Genomic DNA, 7,831 nt, shown 5'->3' on the forward strand with positions numbered 1-7,831 from the left:
TCCTAAAAAAATAGGTACATTCATATCTTAAATCACGAAATTTTGTTGCTGCCACCGTATCGTTGCGATAGCGACCTCAACGCTATTGAGCTTTTATGGAGTCAGGCGAAGAAAGTGGCAAGTAGAAATATAGGAATACCAGGGTCCGAAATGCAAAATTTTATAAAAGAATGTTTTGCATCAATAACGGCTAATGCTACTAAAAGCACAATCACAGGAAAAGTCGGACGATACACGGCGATTATTTTGAAATGGTAAGTTATGCATTTTATTTTCAAAACATATGGCACATTTTAAATATCCATATTCGATCTCTTTAGGTTATCCTTCTAATGATTCATTTTTACACATTAAATCCAAATTATTACAATTTATATGGCCCAAAGTACGATGTAGTTTTTCTTTTATTGTCATATTTGCTTGCGATATTTCTTCGCACATGTAACTTTTCATCTTATATAGTCTTTCATCCTTAATTGCAATTGCTATAACCTTCCCATAATTGTTGTAAATTTTTGTCAACTTTCCTTTTGATGTAATTGAATATTTATCAGTAATTTTAGAATAACTCAATGAAGGACAATGGGCGATTCCGGTCCAAATGTCCACCACGAACGAGACCTATATGGCTAGATAGCCCGTTAAATGCCCGACCTACAATCTCGGCTTAGGTGGCCAGGTTTTCCACAATTAAAGCAATTATATTGGTTTAATTGGTTTCTGCCTTAAAAGTATTTGATGTATCATTTGTAACTTCACTTACGTTTTCTGTATGTTTCAACTTTATTTTACTTTTAAATAGTCAACTGTCTTTTCACCCTCCGGCAAGACGTCAATCAGATCGCCTATATAGCTGTAACTCGCTGGTAGTGCCTTTAACATGTAATTCAGCTTTTCTGTTTCAGATACCACTGCAACTGCTTGTTTTAACTCGTTTACAGCTTTTTCAAATGCATCGAAAAATAGAGACACTTCAAAGTAATTTTTCAATTTGATACTTTAGAGATTACATATATGTGCACACTATTTGTAACGCTGTTGATTTCTTAAAATACATCTGGTCGAATTTCTTTATTATTTCGTAGGCTGAATCAAGTTCACTTACATTATTCCAACTGCTTGTTGCTTATTGCACTATAAATGTAATTTGTTGCTTGGACATCTTTGTCGTCCCACTCAACTTTGTCGGCTTCAGTTTTCGCTCTCATAACGACATCCTTACATTTCTTGAATTGCAGAAACTTGAGAATTCGTATTTTCCAGTTACTGTAATCCGTGACATCGAATATAGGAATATTTATATCGCAATTTTTCGAACCCATTTTTTTATATTTTTTGCAACCACGATACATAGGACACAAAGGAAACGTGGTGAAGAGCCCTTGATAAAACTACACAGTGTTACCATAATTTTTAATACAGAAGAAATATAAATGTACCACAGATACTAACAATAATAATACGTTATACTTTTTAGGTTTCATCATTAAGTCGCATTTGTCATCCTTGCTGGCAGAGAGCGGTCAGAGCCGCTACACATTTTGCACAAGAATCAGCATCAACATCTTCAGCTTCAACAACTGAATTAGAAATAATTCTACCCAGTTACACAAGGGCTGCAAATACAGAAAGATGTTGTATTTTTCCAGACTTCCATGAAACTGAAAGATATTCCTACATCAATTCGTGTGAGATTGCTATGTGATTTATCTTTCCATGTTCCTCAAAACTGCCGTATCTGTAACTTTCTCCTGACAAATCGTACATGGAATAGTAGAAAATGGAAACCATACCTTCACCGCTGCATTCATTGAAGATTTGCTACCTATCATAACTAAAAAACCAAATAGGCAATAATATCGATTTTGAAAATATTGAAGATAACGATGATCATTTAGTTTATTATTGGCTTGGTATGTCTAAACATCAATTTAGAAGAACATTGGAAGAGGTTCCCCGACTAAATAATAGCCACAGAGGAGCTACTGGACTGGCACCTTATTTAACAAACTTAAGAACTGGTGATTCAGATCAAAGGACTACATGAATACTGCGAGGACTTCTTACCTAAGATTTTGTACCACAAAACTTAGGCCTGCAGCATGTTACTAGAGAAAACATTGCTCGGAGGAATTGAATAATCCCTAATGGAAAGCACCCTTATTTGGAAGCACATGTCAAGTTAAACCTATTGTAATCATGGATGGAACTTATGTGTACATTCAAAAAAGCTCAAACTATAAATATCAAAAACAAACATACTCTCTGCACAAGTTTACGAATTTGATGAAACCATTTTACAACAATTTAACATGTTGTGATGGATATATATTAGACGTGATGGGGCCCTATCCCGCAACAACATCAGATGCCGAGATTCTTAAAAATTAATTCAGTTCACACAATGCACTATTGAGGAGATCTAATAACTCCAGGAAAGTGACTATTTGTCGCTGGGTTGTTGAGGTCATAAATGGTGTATTTAAACAAACATTTAAATCGTTTCGGCAAGAATTTTTCAATCGGGCATCTACTCACATGATGCAAGATTTTGCAGCATTAATTAATAGGTTTCATCCAAGGATATTAGATAGACCGGATGCTGCTCAAATATTATCAGTAATTAATCAGATAATGTATATCCATAATACTTTAGCAGATTATATAAATCTATATCATTTAAATCGCAGAAGGGCTCAATTTGTTAACATTACCGTTGGTTCTGACAATTTAACTGACTTCCCACGATTAACAATGGATGATTTAATATTAATTGCATGTGGGATCTACCAAATAAAACAAGCTATAATGCAGATGTAACGCTAGTGCTGCTGCTAGAATGTATCGGGAGAGATTCCCTGGTGCAGATCGTTATCCAGATCATCGAGTTTTTACGAACGTTCATCGTCTACTGACCACGGAGGGACGATTGCCAAACCAAGTGCATGGTGAAGGACGAATTTCCTTACCTATCGAGGACATTGTACTTCAAGCCGTTGAAGAAGATCCGAGTACTTCGGTTCGTGCCATTGAAGAAAACACAGGAGTTCCTAAAAGTACAGCCCATCGCATACTACAGAAACATAATCTCCATCCATATCATGTGCAGCGTGTTCAAACTTTATTATCTAGTGACTATGAACCTCGGGTTGCATTTTGCCGAACCATGTTACAAAGACACCGGGAGGACCCACGATTTTTAGAAATTTTTTTATGGTCAGATGAATCTACATGAGTGGCACGTAGAAAATCCGAATTTAATGCGACAAGATAGATCTCAACACCGTTTTAAAGTAAACATGTGGACCGGGCTTTTAAATGGAAGAATCGTAGGACCTTATGAGTTACCAGAAGCATTAAATGCTGTGAATTATTTAGATTTTTTACAAAATCATTTGCCTGGTCTACTGCCTGATGACGTGCCACTTAGTTTTTTTAGAGAAATGTGGTTCCAGCAAGAAGGCTGCCCAGCTCATTATGCTCTCCCAGTTAGGGAATATTTAAATCAAGAATTTCCAAACAGATGGATAGGACGGTCTGGTACAATATCGTGGCCAGCCCGCTCACCAGATTTAAATCCAATAGATATTTTTTTACTGGGGAGCACTAAAAGAAAAAGTTTATTCCAAGCCGATTTAAAATGTAGAGGAGCTTCGGCAGATAACAGCGGAGGCAGCCGAATGCATAAATAATAGGAGATACGCCCGACAAATATGTAGATCTTTTTTAAGACGATGTCGTGCATGTATTGCTGCTGAAGGACGACAGTTCGAACATCTCTTGTAAATAATAATAAATCTTACCTTCAATTTAAACTGGTTATCAGGCAGGCATAGAGGAACATTTGCGCTTGCAGCCTATTTAATGAAATTAAGAACAGGGGATAGTAACGAGCGTATTGCAGCTTTATTGCGAGTGCCCAGGAGCACACTAGAAACATTAATGAATACAGCTCGTGAAATATTGCACCAGGACTTTGTTCCAAGAAACCTCGGTATAAATCATATCACAAGGGAAGATATCTCTAGAAGGAATCTTCTGATTCCAAGTGGCCTTTTTGGAGGGGCTGATAGAAAAAAGCTCCAATTACCTGTATCAAAAAAAGACTTACTCGCTACATAAATACCGCAATTTGGTAAAACCATTTTTATTTGTATGTAGTGATGGTTATATAATCGATATATTGGGCCCCAATCCTGCAACAACCACGGATGCTAATATAATTAATAAAGAGTTTTCAGATGAAAATAGCTCTTGTCGGCAATTTTTTCAACCAGGGGATTTTTATTTTGGACAGAGGTTTTAGGGACTCATTGGAACTACTAGAGAGTTGTGGGTACAATGTGCATGTGCCTTTGTCTCTAGAAGAGGGTGAGACACAACTTACCACAAGAGACGCTAACAAGACAAGAGAAGTCGCTTTATGTCGATGGGTGGTGGAAGTGGTTAATGGCATTTTTAAAACTAAGTTTAAATTATTTAGGCAAGCATTTTTTAATAGGACTTCTAAGCATATTATGATAGATTTCTCTGTGGCTGGTGCACTTATTAATAAGTACCATTTGAGAGTACAGGACAGAGAAGATGCTGCTGAAATTCTACAAATAGTAAATCAAAATATGAATAAAAATAATGATCTGTCTGATTATGTTCGGAATCAAAATCTTAATAGGAATAGGGCAGACTTTCGCAACATAACTGTTAGTAATGAAAATCGAACTGAATTCCCTGCTTTAAATGTTAGTGATTTAATATTGATTGCATGTGGGACTTACCAACTTAAGCAAGCTCGCTCATATTATGGTGAGCACATTAGATTTAATGGAATGTATTGTATTGAAGTATGCATTAATGCTAGAAATAGAATTATGAATGGCAATATATTTGGACATAACTGTTTACTGGTCAGGGCCAGAATCGCTAGTCGTCATGTTAGTCGGAAAGTATACTTCGTGTATGTTTTAGTCAGCACTGCTAACACAGGCCGCGCAGCAATACAGCAGTACTGCTGTAACTGTATTGCCGGCCGCCGCACTGTAGGATACTGTGCCCATGTTATGACAGTAATATGGTACTTAGCGTGGGCACGGCATCAGAATAATATTCTTCCACCGGCACACTTTTTTGGATGATGTTTTAGTGACATATGATGATGAACAAAATGAATAAATATGTAAAAACTACAATGGATTTTGTATTATTTGACTCCCAGTTTATTATATTCATTAATATAAACAGTATTGATGGAATATAAGAATCTTAAATAACTTTGAAATGCTAAGTTTTTTGTAAACCATTTCTTTTACTAATTAATTGTAAGATCCCTATTATTATCATTATTTTATATTTGTGTGCACAGAGGGCCTAAATTACTATGGCGACTTGGCATTCCCCTTTCAAGACGTCATGGTGAAACAACCATTCACCAAGAAAATATTTACACCTCAGAAGGCTCTTGGTTTATTCCGTAAGCTGTCAAAATGGCAATACATGACATTGAGAGAAACACCTATACGAGAAGGCATTCGCAATTTATACCCTTCGTATTACCAATTGCAAAAAGAGAAGAAAGAGTGTTACCCACCAGAGAACTCTGATTCTTCGGCTAAAATTACTCTGCAAAGTCTACTTGACATTACAGCCAAAAGAATATTAATCTTTACCTGATAACATACAAAAAATGATTCTGGTATCGAAATGGGGTTGTGACGGTGCATCGAGCCAAAGTAGTTATAAGCAAAAGTTGGATTCTGCAGACGATGATTCCAGCATTTTTATGACATCCTTAGTGCCTTTAAAAATAATGTGTGAAGACAAAACAGTTTGGGAAAACCAAAAACCTTGTTCACCAGCTTTTTGTCGTCCTGTGCAGTTTCAATTTGTAAAAGAAAGTGAGGCTGTGGTGAAGGCCGAAGTTACGAAAATAGAAAAGCAAATTTCAGATCTTCGACCAACCGAATATGAAACTAACAAAGTAACCCATGACCTCATGATGACAATGGTTGATGCCAAGATTTGCACTTATCTTTCAGAGGCTAAGTCCAATGCTGCATGCTACATTTGTTTAGCGAAACCGACCGAGATGAACAACTTGGAACTTATAGAAAAAAGAGTGACATCACCGGAAATGTTGAAGTTTGGACTATCTTCGCTGCATGCACGCATAAATGTGATGGGATGCCTTTTAAATATATCATAAGAGGAAAAGAAGAACAAAATGTAAGAGATGCAAAAAAGAAGAAAGTTCAAGATCGTTTTAAAAATGAACTCGGCTTACTGATTGATGTAGTGAAGCAAGGCCATGGTCCGACCAATGACGGTAACACAGCGAGAAAATCTTTGAAGATCCAGCGAAAACTGCCTATATAACAGGACTCGATGCGGAACTGATTCACAGGTTTGCTGTTATTTTGCAAGCGATAACTTCCGGTGAGGATTACCGTAAACTTCAAAGATTACGCATACAAACTGCTGAAAGGTACGTGTCCTTGTGTAATTGGTACTACATGTCTGCAACCGTGCACAAACTGCTACTTCATGGAGCTGACATCATTACTTGTAATGCGATCGTACCAATTGGAAACCTCTCTGAAGAGGCTTCGGAAGCCCGCAACAAGGATTTCCGAAGATTCAGGGAACACAACTCCCGTAAGAAAAGTAGAGTGAGTTCCAATGAAGACATTTTAAATTTTCTTCTTCTTTCTTCGGATCCACTTCATTTCATCGATAAGACCCACTTTTGATGCGAAGAAAAGAAAACTTCTTTTAGTGAAACCCTTGATCTACTTAAGCTTCAACAACCTGAGTTTGAATTCACAGACATTTCTCATTTAGACTCAGACTCTGAAATGGACTCTGACTCTGATTCCGACTCTGAATGATAGTGATGATTTGGAGTGTGATTGTTATTATGACATTAATTTTAGTTTCATGAATACTTTTCTTTTGAATTTATGTTTTCTTAAGATTTAAGATTGCTATTTCATAATATTGTTTCCAAATTAATTATGACTTATTTTTGATTCTGTTATTTTTATATATCGTGTTAATAAACACGAAATATTCGATTATTTAAAATAATAATTTTAAATAATCGAATATTTCTTGATTGAGGAATAGTTTACAAATGGTTATGTTACGTATGTACGTTAAATCAAGTTAAATAATTGTCACTTAAATATTTATTATAATTATATTCACATATTTTCATGATCCTATTCATATTCCTATTTTTATTGCGCTAGATATAGACGCCAAGCTGGACTAAACTAAAACTTTTGATAATTAAAAAAAAGTTTAATAATTAAAAAATAAATGTTTCGCACCCCTGGCCTTATTTTTTAAATAATTCAAAGATGACTCCCTGAAAAATAGGGCCAATTGTGCGCGACCGGAGATATGTCTTTTTATTCTGTCAGCTTCATACAAATTTTTGAATAAAAAATTCTCAATGAGATTCTCTATACTATGATGATACAATTTTAAAGTGTGTATGTGGTTTTCTGAAAGATATTCAGGCATATAAGTCATCACTTTCGAGGTTACTAATCGGATGTCTATGAAACCCAAAATCCAGCCCACAGTGTGCCGGCAGAAATGCAATAGAAGAATATGTATGTACTTGTATAATAGGAAAACGCACGGTAGGTCGCTGTGCACATATTATGACTGTGCTTTGGTATATAGGTTGGGCAAGATATGAATCAAATATTTGCCCACCTGCACCATTTTTAGATAATCTGCTAATTGTATATGACAACGAAGAAAATATAGATACATAAAATAGAACATGTGTTTTTTTATACCCTTTTAACTATAATCTGATAAAAAT

The sequence above is a fragment of the Helicoverpa armigera genome, chromosome 25 (assembly GCF_030705265.1).
Source record: "Helicoverpa armigera isolate CAAS_96S chromosome 25, ASM3070526v1, whole genome shotgun sequence".
NCBI classification, from domain to species: Eukaryota; Metazoa; Arthropoda; class Insecta; order Lepidoptera; family Noctuidae; genus Helicoverpa; species Helicoverpa armigera.